This window comes from Bufo bufo, chromosome 5 (assembly GCF_905171765.1).
Source record: "Bufo bufo chromosome 5, aBufBuf1.1, whole genome shotgun sequence".
NCBI lineage: Eukaryota > Metazoa > Chordata > Amphibia > Anura > Bufonidae > Bufo > Bufo bufo.
Window position 1 is genome coordinate 215,407,764 of NC_053393.1, and position 20,540 is coordinate 215,428,303.

General features: G+C 41.7%; 1 protein-coding gene and 1 pseudogene across 1 annotated transcript in view; one reads left to right on the top strand and one right to left on the bottom strand.

Annotated features, from left to right (window-relative positions):
• The window catches only part of CNTNAP2 (contactin associated protein 2), a 2,268,074-nt gene that overhangs the window by 1,061,808 nt on the left and 1,185,726 nt on the right, over nt 1–20,540 (top strand). The gene's annotated exons all lie outside the window — the stretch shown is intronic.
• On the bottom strand, nt 2,214–3,238 carry LOC121001042 (annotated as a pseudogene).

Sequence of the window (20,540 nt, forward strand, 5' to 3'; positions counted from 1 at the left end):
CTATTCCGGGGGCCCACGTTAGTGTGTGTGGCAGCTAAAGAGAAACATTATAAACGGGACTCGATTATTCCTTCATTATACCACCAACCTGCCGTTGGTGGTATAATGAAGGAATAATCGAGTCCCGTTTATAATGTTTCTCTAAATGATTTATTTCTTTTAGTTATTAGTGATTTTTGAACATTTATGCAATTTGGACACAGGTGAAGTCAGCGCGGCTATCTTTGTTTTTATAAGTTGTATGTTTTGAATAAATGAGAGGGGTGTTGGCAGGCATCCCCATTTTAATACCCAGCAGCAACAATCAAAGTTTTTATTGTTGCAGAGACCAAGCGCCAGTGTATACAGCTAAACTAAGATCATTTATCTATTGCTGTTGTGTCTACACATAATCCTTCTCTGAAAAAAAGACATACAAGCTAGAAAAGAAAAACTGCCTCTTACCAGGAATCCTGCTCTTTCTGCGTAACTACCCTTTAACAGAGCTCAGCATATACACTTCATTTGGCTGTCTAAGAGGCCTTGGTTGGGGTACTATTTCTTCTTATGGAGGGCGCAGAGTATGCATGAAGAGTATCATAAGCCAATCATATAGCCAGTCATAATATATGAAAATTAGCACAATTTATAACTGCTGACTAGAGATTAGAGAATTTTTCAAAAATTCGATTCGCTGGTTCGACGATTTTTTGGGGAAAAATTTTTTGGATCCGAATTTATTTGTGGCGAATTATGTAAAAGAATTGCTATTTCCTGGCTGCAGAGAGCCTTTATAGTGGTGTAGAACACTGTGCCTTGCAAGAACACGCATAGGGAGTCTGCTTTGATAGTGAGATAATACTGTGAGTCCGTATGACATGAAGATGACAGGCGTCGCTCTTAGAATCACTGCACACTTCACTTATTTAGACAGTCAAATAACTCAAGTATGAACTCAGCCTTACAGGTCGATGTTAGCGCCAAGAAGAAGCACACACCTTTTACCCCATCATCAGCTGATTCCACATAGATGTCTACAGAACCTCTTCTATTAAAAGCTTATAAAAGTAGAGCCCCCTGACAGAGTGGAGAGGGTGTCAGCAGTAAGTTTCTGTTGACGTCACTGATTATTTTGCCCTTCCTCTGATCCATCAGAACAATAACCCCCAAAAAACTGATCCTGTCTGTTGAGCATCCGCCTTCACTCGGTCAGAATTTGGTCAGTAATCCATCAGTATTGCTAATGCAAAAAAAAAACTGGAGTGGATCCAAAACAGAGACGACACATGAACGGAATATTTGCATATTGTCTGTGTTTTGTACCCACTCCTGCATTTGGCTACCAAATCACAAGCCAATTCTTAGGTTGTTTTTTGAACGGGGGAGAAATATATATGTTATAACAAAGTTATGCATCTTGCTAGTAATAATCTCTGTGCTTCATATGTCCTAGGTGATGTAGCACTGAGAGAGTCACTTATAGAGAAGGATTTGGGTGTCCTTGTAGATGGTAGATTAAATTACAAACAATGTCAATCAGCTGCTTCGAAGGCCACCAGGATATTGTCATGCATTAAACGAGGCATGGACTCTCGGGCAGGAATGTAATATTACCACTTTACAAAGCGCTGGTGCGGCCTCATCTGGAATTTGCAGTTCAATTCTGGGCACCAGTACATAGAAAGGACACACTGCAGCTGGAAAAAGTACAGAAGAAAGTGACTAAAATAATAAGGGGCATGGAGGGTCTTAGTTATGAAGAAAGATTAAAAGAATTTAATTGATTTAGTCTTGAGAAGAGACGTCTAAGGGGGGACATGATTAACCAATACAAATATATAAATAGGCCATACAAAAAATACAGTGAAAAGCTGTTCCATGTGAAATGCGCTCAAAAGACAAGGGGGCACTGCCTCTGATTGGAGAGGAAAAAGTTCAGTCTCTGGGAGCGTCAAAGCTTATTTACTGTAAGAACTGTGAAGCTGTGGAATAGACTTCCTCAGGACATGGTCACAGCAGAAACAGTAGACAGTTTCAAAAAGGGTTTAGATGAATTCTTAAAAGTAAAAAACATTAATGCTTATGAAAACGTGTAGAAATCTGAGTCTCAATTCCTTCTGGGATTCGCATACCCACCTATCCCTTGGTTGAACTTGATAAACGCATGTCTTTTTTTAACCATATTAATTATGTAACATTGTGGACAAGGTCCGAGATGAGAGTCGTCATTGTGTTCAATACTGGATGTTATTGATGGCCAGCTCCGTGATGAATCCCAGCAATCGGATTAGGTAGTCCTTACTGAGGAACTTACTTAACAATGCGCTGATGCCGTCACCTTGATGAGCTGGGTTGCTGATAAGAGGATTCTAAAGTGTCTGAAGAACTGCGAGTAAAGACATTAAAATAAATTGTCCACTTCCTCCAACGTGACCCCGTCCATTGATTTATGAATAACATTCCATAAAGTCTTGAAGTCCTCTGCGTGGATGGCATAAGAAATGTCCATGCGAGGTTCGATGGGCACAGAGAAAACAAGCTCTGTGGCAGACACTGATCCAGACACGTCATACCCGGTCCACATTGCTGCTAGCCACGTAAGGTCCTGAGAACTGATCACCAGCTTACTGAAACAACAGTCAAAGTTTCTTTGGAAGCACGTCCCTATGATAGCCGTGAGTGCCTCGGAGCCATTATACAGGTGGAGCGGGAGGCAAGTAAATGTCTTTGGTAACACCTCCAAAAGATCATTCTCTGTGTACGTCCCACAGAACCAACCTGTCCACACAATCCGGTCCTCTGTGCTTGCCTTGGTGAGTGGAGGCTTGAATGAATTCTGTATGAACACAGCCAGTGGACCTCTATCCTTTCCTTTGAGTCCCGGTAAACAGGAAAATTTGGCTTTTAGGTTCAGCTCTGAGTCCACTTCAATAGCAAGACCTTTCTGCTTCTCGGCAGCTATGTGGGCAGACAGGTGCTTGGAATGCTCTTTCAGTCTGGTGTATGAGAAATTATACATTGGTGTGATGCTGTACAGAGTCCATTGTTTTTGAAGGAGCAAAGCAGCCTGTGCCGGATCAAGATTTTCCTCCAAGGGGGTGCACTGCGGGAATTTGCTTTTAGACAAGCTTCGCAATGCAGACGGTTGACGTGCAGAGGTCAAGCTTCCGGGAGAATACCTCAAGCTGTGAAAATGACTGCTCCTTCGTGCCAATGACCTACTTCTGGGGGATAACACCCCATCAGTTGGTGTTTGCATATCCTTGCGATAAATGATGTTCCTGTTCACTGACTGCAAACAGAGATCTTGACAGACAAATGTATCAAACTCTGCTATCTTTCTAGGCGCCACGTCTCCAGTAACCTGACCAGCCAGATTTAACAGGATCTGTTCCAGGACATGAAGCAGTGGAATGATATCGTTCATCTCGTAGTCCTGGCGACTGACAAATAACGTGGCCTCCTCAAAGGGCCTGAGCAAGCGGCAGGTGTCACGCATGAGCTTCCACTGGCTGACATCAAATTTACACAGGGGAGTACATCTGTCCGCTTGGATCATCAAGAAATCATTGATGGCCTTTCTCTGTTCATACTGTCAGTCCAACATATGGAGGGTGGAATTCCAATGGTTAATAATGCATATCAGCCTATGTTGGGGGATACCGTTCTGCCGCTGCAACTCAAGGAGGGTGTGCGGTGTATGAGTGGCTGAAGTGCATGCAAAGTATCCTGGCCATTTTTAGGATGTCTTGCAGATGGGTGGAATACTTCAGGAACCGCTTGACAACCAGATTGAATACATGTGCCATGCAGGGCACATGGCTTAGCCCTCTTTGACACAGCGCCAACACCATGTTCTTCTCGTTGTTGGTCAACATGGTTCCGATTTTGAGTTGTCGCGGAGAAAGCCAGGATTTGATTTCTTGCTGAAGGACACAGAGCAGTTCCTCCCCTGTGTGATTCCATTCTCCCAGGCAAACCAGGTGCAGAACAGCATGAAAGTGAGGAGAGGGGTCGCACATGGCTTGCATACACTACATGCCTCCAATATAATTCTTGGATCTCTACATGAAAACAATGTATTTGGTATAAATCGCGAGGGGCATAGTTGGAAATATTGACTTCACAAGAGATACAGAGCAGTGGAGTTTGCTTTTAGTTTGCCCATACCACAAAAGGAGGTGTACAATCACCCATACATTTAAAAAAAAAGCCAGTGTCACATAAAGAATTTCACCACTAAGTAATTCGGTCCATACCGCAAAAGGAGGTGTACAATCACCCATACATTTTCCCCAAAAAAGCCAGTGTCACATAAAGAATTTCACCACTAAGTAATTCGGTCAATACCGCAAAAGGAGGTCTGCCATCACCCATAATTTTTTCCAAAAAGAGCCTATGTTACATTAAAAATATCACTGCAAAAAGGGCTTTACCACATATATCTGCACTGTTGAATGGCAAATAGGCCCTTAATTTTTTCAACTTTTAGACAAGGCTTTTCAACAAATAAGTGCAACGCTGAACGACGAATATATTTTTCTTTTGCCTATGGAGACCTTTTGCTATGGCTTTGCACAGGGAGCAAGAATGTTATGCACAATTCTGATGGAACTCCTGATCTTAAGAAACTGGACTTGGACTCCAAAGCAAAGGCTCTCCTGTAATTTTTTCTGTGCTGTGGAGATCTAATGCAGACAGAGCAGATAAAAACACATGAATGTTTTCAACTTACTGAAGCTGCTTGATTTAATTGTGAATAGATGGTAAAGGCAAAGTCTGCTGGTGTGTTGTCATCAGCGTCCACATTATGTTTACTGCAGGACCCACGACGACGCAATTCGATCCATACAGCAAAAGGAGGTCTACAATTACCAATCGATTCAATAAATTTTCCCAAACAAAACCTGTTTAACAAAAAAATGTCACCACTACGTAATTCGGTCCTTGCCACAAAAAGGCTTCATCACATATAACTGCACCGCTAAATGGCAAATAGGCCCTCATTTTTTTTCCACTTTTCCACTACACAAGCATTTTCAACATATACACTCACCTAAAGAATTATTAGGAACACCATACTAATACGGTGTTGGACCCCTTTTGCCTTCAGAACTGCCTTAATTCTACGTGGCATTGATTCAACAAGGTGCTGATAGCATTCTTTAGAAATGTTGGCCCATATTGATAGGATAGCATCTTGCAGTTGATGGAGATTTGAGGGATGCACATCCAGGGCACGAAGCTCCCGTTCCACCACATCCCAAAGATGCTCTATTGGGTTGAGATCTGGTGACTGTGGGGGCCATTTTAGTACAGTGAATTCATTGTCATGTTCAAGAAACCAATTTGAAATGATTTGAGCTTTGTGACATGGTGCATTATCCTGCTAGAAGTAGCCATCAGAGGATGGATACATGTTCTCATTCTGTTTACGCCAAATTCGGACTACCATTTGAATGTCTCAACATAAATCGAGACTCATCAGACAGGCAACATTTTTCCAGTCTTCAACAGTCCAATTTTGGTGAGCTCGTGCAAATTGTAGCCTCTTTTTCCTATTTGTAGTGGAGATGAGTGGTACCCGGTGGGGTCTTCTGCTGTTGTAGCCCATCCACCTCAAGGTTGTGCGTGTTGTGGCTTCACAAATGCTTTGCTGCATACCTCGGTTGTAACGAGTGGTTATTTCAGTCAACGTTGCTCTTCTATCAGCTTGAATCAGTCAGCCCGTTCTCCTCTGACCTCTAGCATCCACAAGGCATTTTTGCCCACAGGACTTCCGCATACTGGATGTTTTTCCCTTTTCACACCATTCTTTGTAAACCCTAGAAATGGTTGTGCGTGAAAATCCCAGTAACTGAGAAGATTGTGAAATACTCAGACCGGCCCGTCTGGCAACAAACAACCATGCCACGCTCAAAATTGCTTAAATCACCTTTCTTTCCCATTCTGACATTCAGTTTGGAGTTCAGGAGATTGTCTTGACCAGGACCCCACCCCTAAATGCATTGAAGAAACTGCCATGTGATTGGTTGACTAGATAATTGCATTAATGAGAAATAGAACAGGTGTTCCTAATAATTCTTTAGGTGAGTGTAAGTGCAACGCTGAACGGCGAATATATTTTTATTTAGCCACTAATACACGGCAAACAGGGCTGTAGAATATATCACTGCACCGCTTAAGGGCAAATAAGACGTATTGTAGAAATATTTCCTTGTAATAAACCCTGTTAATGGCTGTATCAAACAGCACTTGCACCCTATTAACAACAACGGTTTGCTGAAATGACAGAGCTATCTAATGGCAATTTGGATCCCTAGTCAGTGCAGCAAGGGGTAACAGGATTGTTCCTATTACCCAGTCTGTAACCTCCCCTACTGAACCCTGTTCTACATAAATGCTGTGGAACTATTCCTCCCTCTTAGTGTTGGTCGAGCACCAAAGTGCTCAGGTGCTCGAGTAGAACACCTCCGGATGCTCGGGTGCTCAATCGAGCACCCGAGCACAATGGAAGTCAATGAGAGAACCCGAGCATTAAACCAGGCACCCCCTGCTCTGAAGAGGGGAGGGTGTCTGGTTCATAGTAAAAGGTTAGAAATTGATGAAAACACCTCTGAAATAGTTTGGGAACAGCATGGGGAGAATGTCTAAATGCATCTTGGACTCCCAGGTCGCTGCTGGGAACGATGTTGTCTGAGTAGTACGCCACTTTTACAGACTGACAATACTTCGCACCAAACTGAAGATAAAATCGATCTTAGAGGAATAATTGTTAGGAAACATTGTTTCCTGTATATTTACTTGAAAATAAAGTGCAAGTGCTACCAAAAATTACAAGGAAGAGGCACTCCGATACAACCTGTATATCACATAAAGGAGGGCCTCATTCACATTGTGGTACAATTGTTCAGGTAGTGGGAATCCTATACTCATAAATCCTATGCACTAAGTGAAAGGGCTGCCAAAGTTACAAGGAACCGGCACTCCAATACACCCTTTGTTACACATAAAGAAGGGCATCATACACACCCTTGAAAAATTATGAGCAAGGGCCTGCTGGTGATCCTCTAAAACATTAGGGGCAAGGGCCTGCTTCTGATCTGACCATCTAAAACATTAGGGGTGAGGGTCTGCTGCTGATCTGACAATTTAAAACATTATGGACGAGGGCCTGCTACCAAGCTGACCATCTAAAAAATTTTGTGGGCAAGGGCCTGCTGCCGAGCTGACCATCTAAAACATTATGGGCGAGGGCATGCTGCCGAGCTGACCACCTAAAAAAAATTGTGAGGGCCTGCTGTCAAACTGACCATCTAAAAATTTTTGTGGGCGAGGGCCTGCTGCCAAGCTGACCATCTAAACTATTTTGTAGGCGAGGGCCTGCTGCCGAGCTGACCATCTAAAAATTTAGGGGTGAGGGTCTGCTGCTGAGCTGACCCTCTAAAACATTATGGTTAAAGGGCTTGCTGGTGACCCTCAAAAACATTATAGGTGAGGTGTCTTCCCCCATTTCCACCTCTTCCACATGCAAAGCATCCGCCTTAAATGTGAGCAGCGAGCTTTTGAGTAGACACAGAAGTGGGATGATTACTCTGATAAAAGTGTTATCGCCACTCACCATCTGTGTTGATTCTTCAAAGCTGCGTAAAACTTCACAGAGGTCAGACATCAATGCCCACTCGTCCACACTGAAGAGCGGAAGCTGACTGGAAAGGTGATGACCATGTTGCAGCTGGTATTCCACTACTGCCCTCTGCTGCTCACAAAGCCTGGCCAACATGTGGAACGTGGAGTTCCAGCGAGTGCTCACATCGCACAACAGTCGGTGAGCTGGCAATTGCAAGCGCTGCTGCAGCGTTGCCAGACTGGTGGAAGCTGTCGATAACTTGCGTAAATGGGCACACATGCAGCACACTTTCACCAGTAGCTCAGGTAAATTTGGGTAGGTTTTGAGAAACCTCTGAACCACTAGGTTGAACAGGTGGGCTAGGCATGGTATGTGTGTGAGCTTGCCGAGCTCCAAAGCCGCCACCAAGTTACGGCTTTTATCAGACACAACCATGCCTGGTTGTAGGTTGAGTGGTGAGAGTCACAGCTCAGTCTGGTCCCTTTTCCCCTGCCACAGCTCTGCGGCGGTCTGCTGTTTGTCACCTAAGCAGATCAGTTTAAGCAGTGCTACACTGCTTCCAGCTACTGACTGATGTCCGACTGGTGCTGCGCATAGATAAATTGGAGGTGGAAGTGGAGGAGGAGGCAGAGGAGGAGAAGGGGGCGTTTGCAACCACTAACGTGGCTGGCGGCGGAAACCCTGATGGAAGTAGGGCCCACAATCCTCGGCGTCGGTAGCACCTGTGCCATCCCAGGGTACGACTCGCTCCTGGCCTCCACAACATTCACCCAGTGTGCCGTCAGGGAAATGTAGCGTTCCTGGCCAAAAGCACTTGTCTATGTGTCAGTCGTTAAGTGGACCTTTCCAATTACTGTGTTGGTCAGGGCACGGGTGATGTTATGGGACACATGCTGGTGTAAGGCTGGGACTGCTTACAGTGAAAAATATTGGCGGCTGGGGACTGTGTACTACGGTACAGCTGCCACCATCAGACTGTGGAACGCCTCAGTGTCCACAAGCTTAAATGGCAACATTTCCAGGTCCAGCAATTTGGAAAGGTGCGCATTTAGTGCTATGGTCTGTGGGTGGGTGGCTGGATATTTGCGCTTTCGTTCAAAGGCCTGGTGTATAGACATGTGTACCCTGCGCTGGGACACCGAAGTGGATGTGCTAGCTTATGGTGCTTGCGAAGGTCCAGGTGCAGAGGCATCCGGGCCTGCGTCTTGGACAGGGGATAGGCTATCACGTAACACAGGAAAAGAGGAGGCAGTGTTTCTGACTCGAAGACCCAGATGTTCGGCCCACCTATTAGGGTGCTTTGATGCCATGTGGTGGATCATACTGGTGGTGGTGAGGTTGCTAGTGTTCACGGCCCTGCTCATTTATTGACAACTGTGTCTCATCCTCATCATGAACCTCTTAAGACACTAATTGCGGTTGACTTATTGGCAACTGTGTCTCATCATCATCATCCACCTCGTGAAACACTAATTGCCATTCCTCACCGTCATCTTCTTCTGACTGTGGATGCTCCAGAGTTTGGGAATCAGGGCACAAGATCTCCTCATATCCGAGTATCACTTCTTTGCCAAGACTCTCCATGGTGGGTGGAAGGAGTATCAGGGTGAGGATTCTATCGACCAGATTGTTGGCTACTGAGACTGGACTTTGTGGAGGGTGGTGCTTAACCGACGGGAACCATTATCTACTGCAATCCAACCGACCACCTGGTCGCACTGGTCTAACTTCGAGAGTGGTATCCTGTGCAGCCGTGCAAACTGGGACATGAAACTAGGTATCGTGGATGAGTGTGTTTCTTGTGCTCTGGCAGCAGGCACAGTTTCATCCTTGCCCAGGGTCACGACCCCTGCATGCACCATCAGCAGCACAGCCACTTCCCCGTCACTTACTGTTCTCCTTGCGCATATTAAATGGTATATATGCTTGCAAGTATGTCACATGTACAGTAGCGCAGGTTTTGTAAGTGTATGCGCAAATAAAGTACACAGAATGTCACAGATATTTTTAGGATGCGCACATGTTAAACAGGAGGTATAGTGCAAGTAATGTCGCTGTCACCACCACCTAATAAAAAATTACACTGAATTAATGTCACTGATATTTAGGTTGCACAAACGTTATACAGGAGGTATAGAGCAAGCAATGTCGCTGTCACCACCGCCTTATAAAAAATTACACTGAATTAATGTCACTGATATTTAGGATGGTGTGAGGATTCGCTCTGGTAGGCAGGGTAAGCAGACGCAGAACAGAGGCAAAAGAAACAGTTTGTAAAACAAAACTGCAGTGTTTATTCACACATGAGAAAAAAACAAAGCAACATTGACAGTCTTAGTGTTCGTTCACACAAAGGATAGTCCAAAGCACAAAAACAGTCACCTTTTTAGCAGGTTCTTTCAGCGTCCACAACAGGCTTTAGGGGGCCTGTTTCCCCGCATGCGGCTCTCAGCCCTCTAGTACGGCACCATGCCTCAGATCCCAAGACAGAGACCTTGATTCTAAGCCCAGCTGCCTATTTAAAGGACAGCCAGGTGCTGCCAAAACCCGGACCGGCACTTATACTCCGGTCCGGTATTTGATCTCATCTGGCTGGAAATCAGCCCAGCCGCCCATGTTGGGAGGAAAATACCTGCCTTTCCAAACAAAACCCCTTGCTTTGTCACAATGGGAAAACTTTATGCAGGAGATGTAGCGCAGGTAATGTCGCTGCCACGAGCAGCAAAAAAATTTGACTAAATGTCACTGATATTTCGGATACGCAAACGTTCTACAGGAGATGTAGCGCAGGTAATGTGACTGTCCGCAGCAGACACCATCTACAGAAAAGTACACTGGATGTCACAGATATTTTTAGGCTTCGCACACGTTACACAGGAGATGTAGCCCAGATAATGTCGCTGTCACCAGCGGGGGAAAACATTACCCTGAATGTCATTGATATTTCAGATGCGCTAACGTTATACTCGAGATGTAGTGCAGGTATTGTCACTGCCACCAGCAGCAAAAAAATGTGACTGAATGTCACTGATATTTCGGATACGCAAGCGTTATACAGGAGATGTAGCGCAGGTAATGTAACTGTCCGCAGCGGACACCATCTACGGAAAAAGTACACTGGATGTCACAGATATTTTTAGCCTGCGCACACGTTAGACAGGAGATGTAGCGCAGATAATGTCGCTGTCTGCAGCGGCCAAACAATTGCAAGCTATTTAGCGCAGGTTGCACTATAAATATATATTGCTGCCACACACAATTGTCTTTAAAAGAACTTTTGGGTCTCTAATAGTGATGGGCGAACATCTGCCGGGACGGTTCGCGAACGCAATCAAATGTTCGCGAACCGCAAGTTCGCGGCGGGTCCCATTCATTTTAATGGCAGGCGAACCTGAAAAATCTTGCTCATATTTGCAGCCAAGAAATAATTACTAGAAGTGCACAAATAGTTCCACAACATGGACAGTGACATACCAGATGTATTATTCGAATTTGCGATCTCCATTCAGTATTTTTTTCTATGCGAAATATCAGCAATATAATTTTTGCGTACGCACATGCGCAAATGCACTATACAGTACCGAAATGCACTATAAAGAAAGTATATTGCTATATAACACCCCGCTTCAATCCGTTTTTTTGGGGGACGACTGGTATATAACACCAGTAGAAATTATTTGTTCCAAATACGCTTGTCCCGCTATATACCTGCAGTATCGCAGCACAACCGCACACAACTGCCGCACAATACAAATGCACTATAATATACTTTCTAACATAGAAAGTATATTATAACATTGTACAAGGAAGGCATTCCATTAGAATATACATGAAAATAAAATGTAACCTTTAATAATGTTACCATGAGGGTCCATTCACACGTCCGTAAGTGTTTTGCGGATCCACAAAACACGCACATCGGCAATGTGCATTACGCAATTTGCGGACCGCACATTGCTGGCACTATAATAGAAATTGCCTAATCTTGTCTGCAATTGCGGACAAGAATAGGACATGTTCTATTTTTTTGCGGAAACGGAAGCACGGATGCGGAAGTGCGGATCCGCAAATGTAGATGTGGATCCGCAAATGCAGATGCGGACAGCACATTCTGGCCTCATTAAAAAAGAATGGGACTGCACCGGTTCCGCAAAATTGCAGAACGGATGCGGACCCATTTTGTGGATGTGTGAATGGAAAAAATATCCCTCAAAATGAAAATATATAAAATTATTAAAGTTAACCAAAAAGCATAGATGTGGTAGGCAATAACAACTGCTCAGCGGCACTAAATCAGGTGCTTGGCGGCACCAAATGAGAAACCATATGTCCTACCACAATCCGGGGGGTTCCAGTGCACATCCATGAATCCCGGAGGGAAAGCAAACACCATCTACCCCTGGGCTAGATGATGATGTGGTATTGAAGGACAGGGTGGGCAAAGAACTGTCCCTGATATTGCCCTACAGGGGGGTGCTATTCTGACCCTGATAGACTAACCACAGACCACCCGCCCTGATAAGAGCGACCCCGTCCGGAACCTTACCCTATATAAAAATGGCCCTAGTAAGCCCCTAGCCCCTAGGCCCCTGACTTCCAGGTGATCACTATATAGATCTATGTGTTTTTGACTCATTATAAAAGTATATTATAAGTATATGGCACCCCTCTGTGTATCACACCTATCGATAGCACACCTATACCAGTCCTTAAAAAGACTTTTGTGGCCCTATTAGCTAGCGTTTGGTGTCCCTAACAGTCTGTCCCTGCTCCACACAGCAACCTCTCCCTACATTGGCAAAACACTGAATGTAAAATGGCGGCCAGATCAGGTTTATTTATAAGGTAGGGGGTATGTCCATGTGCTGAAATGTCTCAATTGGCGGTCCTGTACCACCTGATGTATCATGGTGTCATGGGTCAAAGTTCTTCACAATGTAAAAGAATATGGCGGGCGCGAATATCTCCATATGTTCGCATGTTCGGCGAATTGTGAACACGCAAACTTTGCAGTGAAACGACCGCCGGGCGAACCGCAAGGCCATCTCTAGTCTCTAACAAGTTTTTGCAATTTAGCGCAGGTTGTGCTAAAAATCTATATTTCTGCCACACACAATAGTCCTTAAAAGGACTTTTGGGTCTATAACAAGTATAAAAACTAAAATATTGCTATTTCAATCCCTACACTATCTTTACCTTTTGCTCTCCAGCTCTCCCTGACTAATACTGAGCCGAACACTTGTCATTGCTATAAAGCACCTGATGACGCGTTCTGGCCAGCCAATCACTGTAGTGCCAGCAGCAAACATGGCTACAGCATTACAGTGAATGGCAGTACTTACTTGCATGTTTATTGGCTGCGTAGCAGGCAACAAACTTGCGGGGAGGAGACTTGAGCATCGCGCTCGAGCACACATGGTATTCGGATGAACATTGCGATGTGCCGAGCATGCTCACCCAACACTACTCCCTATCCTTTCCCTGCATTTGTAAATCAATTTTTTCACCACAATAAAGTCTTTCCTATCACTGTCCTTTGTACCTGCAGACGTCTCTCCCTGCATTAAGTACACTGGTAAATGGAAGAATCTAAGATGGCTGCCGCTATTTATATGGCTGTGACATCACAGGGCTGGCTGGCTGCTGATTGGCTGCATGCATGGCATTATGGGTGATTCCGCCTTCCCAGAGTTCTTTTCTCCATGTCCTCACACGTGCAGCAGCCATTTTAGGAAAAAATGCGATTCGTTACCACGAAGCGTGAGGAAATTCGCCTTCAATGCGAATCTAATTTTTCCTGAAATTCGGAACAAATTCCACTTCGTCTGCTTTGATTCGCTCATCTCTACTGCTGACATTAAATAGGCTTAAAGTGGTTGTCTCACTTCAGCAAAAGGCTTTTGTCATGTAGACAAAGTTAATACAAGTCTGCATGTTTGTTCAACATCGCAGACCGAAGCAGCATGTGGCTCTGTTGTATTTCCACTGACCCATGGTATGGACTATGGAGGACACAGCATGCATCCACGATTTACTGACGTGTGAAAGAGACCATAGGCATTTCATTTACATATTGAATTACACAACCAAATTATTAAAGGTATAACTGATACACTTTATTTTTTATTTTTTGATTGTGTACTTTATTTTTTACTTGCATTCATCAAGAGAGATCACTAAGTTTATTGTTTATTTCCAAGTGGAATAATTGAGATCAGCTTGTTATAAGGGTATCATGGCTGCCAACCTTGAAAAAAATGGACATGTGATTCAAAAAACTATATGCAGGAATTCTTTTTATATTTCTTATTTATGCTTTTTATCACTGTGAATCATTATTTTGATCATTAAAATCTAAAATCATAGAAATATTGCATTGATTTTAAAGCACCAGCTGTTCATAACCTTTAATACAAGCTTTGTACTCAAATCCAGATGGCGTAATATCTCGATGGAGTTTAAGGTATATCCCCTAAAAAAGTTTCAGTGAGATGATCACTTTTAACACCTTAAGGAACCTGAGATTTTCCATTTTTGCGTTTTTGTTTTTCACTCCCCGCCATTCCCATAGTCCTAACATTTTAGTTTTTCCATTCATATAGCCTTATGGGGGCTTATTTTTTGAGGAACAAGTTGTACTTTCTAATGGCACCATTTACGATTGCATACCATGTAGTACGAAGCTGAAAAAAAAATTCAAAATGGGGTAGAATTGGGAAAAAACGCAATTCTGATAAAGGTTTTTGTTTATTTTTTTTACACTGTACACTATGCAGTAAAATTGACCTGTTATCTTCATTCTCCAGTTCAGTATGGTTACAACAATACTACACTTATATAATTTTTCTTGCATTTTAATACTGAAAAAAAAATTAAAACCTTTGAAGAAAGAAAAAACATTTATAACCATATTCTGACCCCTATAACTTTTATGTAGTTATATGTATGGGGCTGTGTGAGGGTTATTTTTTGCAGGACGATCTGTTCTTTTCAGTAATACCAATTTGAAGTGTATGCGACTTTTTGATCACTTTTTCTAAAAAAAATATTGGGTAGTTGAAGTGACAAAAAATGGCAAATTGGCAGTTTTATTTTTTTCCCTGTTATGCCTTTTGCCGTATGCCATTAATATTGTTATATTTTTATTGTATGGGCATTTTTGCACGCGGCGATGCCCATAATGTTTATTTTTTTTATTGGTTAAGTATTTTTATTTTAATGAAAGGGGAGTAATTTAAACTTTTCTTTTTATTTTTTGTTTGTAAAAACTTTTTTTAACTTTTATTTGTAAAAACGTTTTAAATTTTTATTTTTTAACTTTTTTTAAGTCCCCTTGGGTGACAATAACTGGCAATCATTAGATTGCCCATTGTGTTCATTGATGGCTAAATAGCCATCATTGAAAACTTCATTTGCACTATACCAATATAATGCTGCCACCTAGTGGCCTTTATTGGTATATTCATCTAATGGACTTTAAAGCCTGCTTGAGGCTTCAGTTTATTAGAGCAATGTAACAGGTTCCCCGATCTCAGTCGGGGAACGCTGTTACCGGAGCGGAAGAGCGCAACTTTCGCTTCCGGTGTGATCAGATGGTTACATTTGACCATGGCATCTGAAGGGTAAAATGTATGCGATCAGCCATATGGCTGATCGCATACATGTGCCATGGGTCTCTGCTTTTTAAAATAGCAGAAACCCTGCGGCTATGGCACCCACAGCACACACAAGCAGGCACCATGTTTGGGGACCGGACTTCTGCCGTACATAAACGGTGGAGGTCCTTAAGGGGTTAAAGCCAGTATTGCAAATTTATCTAATTATCCTAGCATTGTCATCCAGAGGAAATGATGAATTAAAATTGGATAAGCATGATAGGACAGCTTTTTAGGCTCTGTATGATGACTAGGGATGAGCGAATTGACTTTGGATGTACCATTCGAAGTCGATTCGCTCATCCTTATTTATGAACTCAAAAGCAAGTCTAATGAATTAAACATAACTCCACATAAAATTATATAATGATCTAATTTTGATTCATTTGAACAATGGTCGGCAGTTATATATTAAGATTTACTGAAACTTGGATGCCGTTTTATGACACAGATTTATCTGTAGTAACATAGGAGGAGATTTATCTAAACTGTTGTAAAGGAAAACTAGCTTAGTTGCCCATAGCAATCAATCAAATTCCACCTTTTATTTTCCAAAGGAGCTCTGAAAGATGAAAGGTGGAATCAGATTGGATGTTGTGAACAACTAGCCAGTTTTCCTTTGCAACAATTTTGATAAGTATCCCATTAGTCTCTATTAGTGATGAGCGAGCATGCTCGGCCGAATACCTGTTCGGCTCGAGCATCGCTATGCTCGGCAGATTCGATTGCTCGGCCGAATAATTTGGGTGCTCAAATACAATTTAATACAATGGAAGTCAATGGGAGACAACCAGGCACCCCCTGCTCAGAAGACAAGAGGGTGTCTGGTTTATAAAAAAAAAGGTTAGAAATTGATGGAAACCCCATCAAAATGGTTTAGCAACAGCATTAAGAGGATAGTTGGATGCGTCTTAGACTCCTATTAAGTACAACATACAATAGACAATAACACAAAGGCTATATGCCAAAAGCCAGGTATATACAAGCCATCCATCTATCCATGAGACAGATAACAGCCAGCATACCTTACAATGGCAGCCTTGTGTACTATGAAACTTTTTGTTGCCCTAATGATATTGATCTAGGGGTGCAGGTCCACCCAAGCCATCCAACAGATGCCAAATAACTTTGAGGCTTACTGGTTCTCAGTCAGATGAGAGCTGGTTTGGAATATATCATAGTGCACAAGGCTGCCATTGTAATGTATGCTGACTGTCATCTGTCTTATGGATAGATTGGGCACAAACCTGGCTTTTGGCATATAGCCTTTGTGTGGTTGTCTATTGTATGTCGTACGTAATAGGATTCTAAGATGCATCCAGCTATCCTCGTAATGCTGTTTCCAAACCATTTTGATGGGGTTTCCATCAATTTCTAACCTTTTTTATGAACCAGACACCCTCTTCTCTTCCGAGAAGGGGGTTCCTGGTTGTCTCCCATTGACTTCCATTATACTCGGGTGCTCGCGGCCGAGCACATGAATATATCAATGTGTTCAGGCCGAACACCCGAATACTTTGGTGCTCGCTCATCACTAGTCTCTATTTCACTGAAAACAATTACATTTGGAAATAGTAGAAATATATATTTTTTTCTTTTCTTTTGTTGTTCATCTTTACTTACGGAAAGTTAGATCCAAACAAAGTTGAAGTATTTTCCTGGATAATTTTATTCATTTTAATTCCATAATAAACATAAGTATATTGAGAAATAACTTATTTCTAGGGAATGAAATGTAAAACAAAGCATTTGTTCCTACTACGTTTTATAGAAATGCATTTTATGTCTTTCGTCTTCTTTAGATTAAATTGCGTTGTATTCTATTATAATTTGTAATTTAGATATTACATCAGCTTTACTGCAAATTCAAAGTTGTTTCATATGTTCTTATACAGTATGTAGCAATGGAAAAAATGAGTTTGCTTCACAAAAAATGATAATTCATTTGTAGGTGGTTACATTTGTCACACTGTGGTATTCAGACGTAAAGTACTTGACTACAGTAGAATATCTGAAGGAGTCGTACAGCTTCAGTAAAATACATTTATATGGAAAAATAATATATACTTTTTGAATATCATTTATTACTCATTTATTCACTGTTTGCAAGATATTTTCCTATCATTTGATAGGAGCCTTAGTAGTTTGCTTCCAGGGGATAAAGATCAGTTTTGTGTTGATGATCTACACTGTAACTGTAATCAGTCGATCACCATAAGCAGGATAGATTATTATCCACTAGAACAATAAATTTACCCATTGAATGACTTCAGCAATTGGTACAGAAATTACACTGGAAAATGCATAGCTTGCCATTTTACAATTAATGGCCCTTGTTGAAACTACATATCCATTTCTGGCTACCAGGTGCTAAAGGCTATAGAATCCTTGGCATATGTTTGTGCACTGTATATATTATGTGGAATAAACATTTCTGCTATTGGTTTTCTTTAAATAGAACCTGTCATGTTAAACATGGTGTTTGAGCTGCAGGCAGCGTGTTATAGAGCAGGAGGAGCAGACCAGACTGATATATAGTTTTATGGGAATAAATTCAGTCAAATTTGTAATATATATATATGTATATACATGCTCATTCTTGGCTTTGAAGTCAGAAAGGCAGTCCTATCAGTGATTGACAGCTATCTCTTCATACACAGTCATAGAGGGAAGGCTGTCAATCACTGATAGGACTGCCTCCTTGACTTCAAAGCCCAAAATAAGTAGGAATATTAATGAATGAAACACAAGCTTTCATGGTGACAGGTGACGTGAAAAGTATTTGAATAACTGAATGGAAAAAGTTATCACTTTCTAGCCCATGTGTACTCAAAAAAAGTATGTGTCAAGTCATTAATGAGGTGAAATTGGGGGACCCTAAACTAGTTATTGAAATTTAAGAAGATATTGACATTGAAGAAAGTCTTTAAACTATATTCTGGTGAGAATTCAGCACCTCGGACACTTCTGACAATATTACACTATATCTGGGCATTGTGGGTGTTCAAATGTTCAAATTAAGTACATTAGATACTATAGCATATACTTATATGTAAAAGAGAGCAAAAAATGAATTGGCTGTTCTGACCAACACCACAGTATATGTTTCTTTTACATATTTACAACCAGTATATGGCCGAAAGCAGTGCTAAACTATCTGGTAATCTAAATAACACACAACAAACAGCAGATTTTTGCCCCACTTATATCTTCTCAATAGGAAGGTATAATTGAATCATAATTTAGTATAATCCTATGCAACTTGGAAAGCTTTAAGCAATTTCTAAAAACTGTAGTGATAGTATAGTTTGTTATGCATCTGTGGCCACATCCAACATCTTCTTCCAACAGTGAGATTCAGACCTTCTTATACTGTTCAGGAACATCTGCGAGAGAAGAGTAGACAGAGCAGACAAGAACAGATTAATAAGATAGAAAGTGATATAAATCAAAAGAGAAGGATGAATGAATTGGACAGCGATAGATCAGACAACATAAGGTATAGATGAGAAATGATAGTACGAGCGGGTAAGGCACCGGTAGAACACAAGCTGAGCTAATCTCGATTAGTTAGCTTGACAAACACACAGAGAAAGGGAAAGAGAGAAAGAGATAGATTCAATTAATTTAACAAGACATTATAGACGTTTATATGTATCAGTTTATTGAAATAATATTATCATAAGGAATGGTCTTCTGAAAGCATCCAGAGGGAAAGTGCAAGTAATTTGAAAGTCTTTGCAGCCTTTAGCCACTGCTAAGGGATTAAGGGTCTTACTGCATGTAGATTTATTATTGTGTTCACTGCATAATATTACTACAGTCTCCCTCTACAGGCGGCTAAAGGTGGCCAAGATTTTATTACTTAACTTTATGTCTACACAGATGAGGTATCAGGAAAACAGTGGCATACTGTGTTCACATAATTAATAAAATTAGCTTATTTCAGGACTTTCAAGAATTTGGCACAGTTTGTGCCAGAATTCTGCCACATTTCCTCTAGTAAGTCAGTCTTGACTGTGTACTTAATGATCAGTGTACGCCATGCATTAATATTGGTTGCTATATGAACTTGCTTGTGTAAACAAAAAGAGCCCAAACCAAAGACTACAGTACTTTTAAAGGGGATGTCCCAGGAATCACAGTTATCCCACTGAATGGGATACCCAACCACTGGGGCCTCCATCAATAATGAAAACAGGGACTCTGTGTTCCAGTTTCAATGGACCTGGGTTGCACATATCCGCTGCCTCAATACTCAAGCCTGAATTTCTGAATATAGCTCTATACTTGGCTATCTCTGACAGTCTTATAGAGAATGAACACAAGTGTGACCTGCCTCTCAATTCATATGTTGTAATCATGTTGTAATCTCAGGAGTCCCCAATGGTCAGACCCTTGCCTAATCTAATCTGATCTAATCTGTGCATAGGGAATAAGTGTCTTTCCTGAGACAATCGCTTTAAGAACCTACCCTTAACATTAAATAATTCACAAATGTTTGACATCCAGTTAACTGATCTTTACTTGCTTTAATCCACAAATAGGTTTAAAGAACATTATTCTTATACATGGCTCGCCAAACATAGTTACAGTCACAAATAATTTGTAAAGTTTTGTAAAGTTTTACATGTTTGTAGAAATAAAGGTAAGAAAGCAATAAACAAATAATGCATAAGTTACTCAAATACAGTATGACCATATTTAAAAAACAAATGTAATTAACCGTGAGAAGTGTTAGGAAAAGTTGCCATTGCAGTTAAAGGATACTGTAACTGTTCTAATCTTTTGGAACATATAGAAAGACGTGAGTCAGCACTTTCATGGTATTTAGTGGACTAAAGAGAAGACAGAAGTTCTCATTTTATCAATTCTGCAATGGTATCAGCTTCTTTTAATACATCTTTTCTTAAAGCCTTTCTGTCTAAATAATAAAGCTTCCATAAGCTAAAAAAAAAATGTTCCTGCTCTAACAGTCGGCACGATCCTGCTCCAACAGTCGTCACAGCCAGGGAGAAAAAAACAGGGAGGAGGAGACGCCTATTGAGAAAGCCTGTCATCTCCTCCTCCCTGTTCCAATGCTCAGTATTAGCATACTGAGCAGGAGAAATCCGACAGGGCACAGCGGGGCATAGGAGGCATATTTTTTAAAAAATCAAGCAGATTGGCAGCATCAGCGGGGGTACCCCGCAAGTACAGGGAAATATCTCCCTTAATAAAATCACATGAAAGGTCCTCTTTAAGTGCTAAAAATGACCTGTTACCTTAATTTTCAG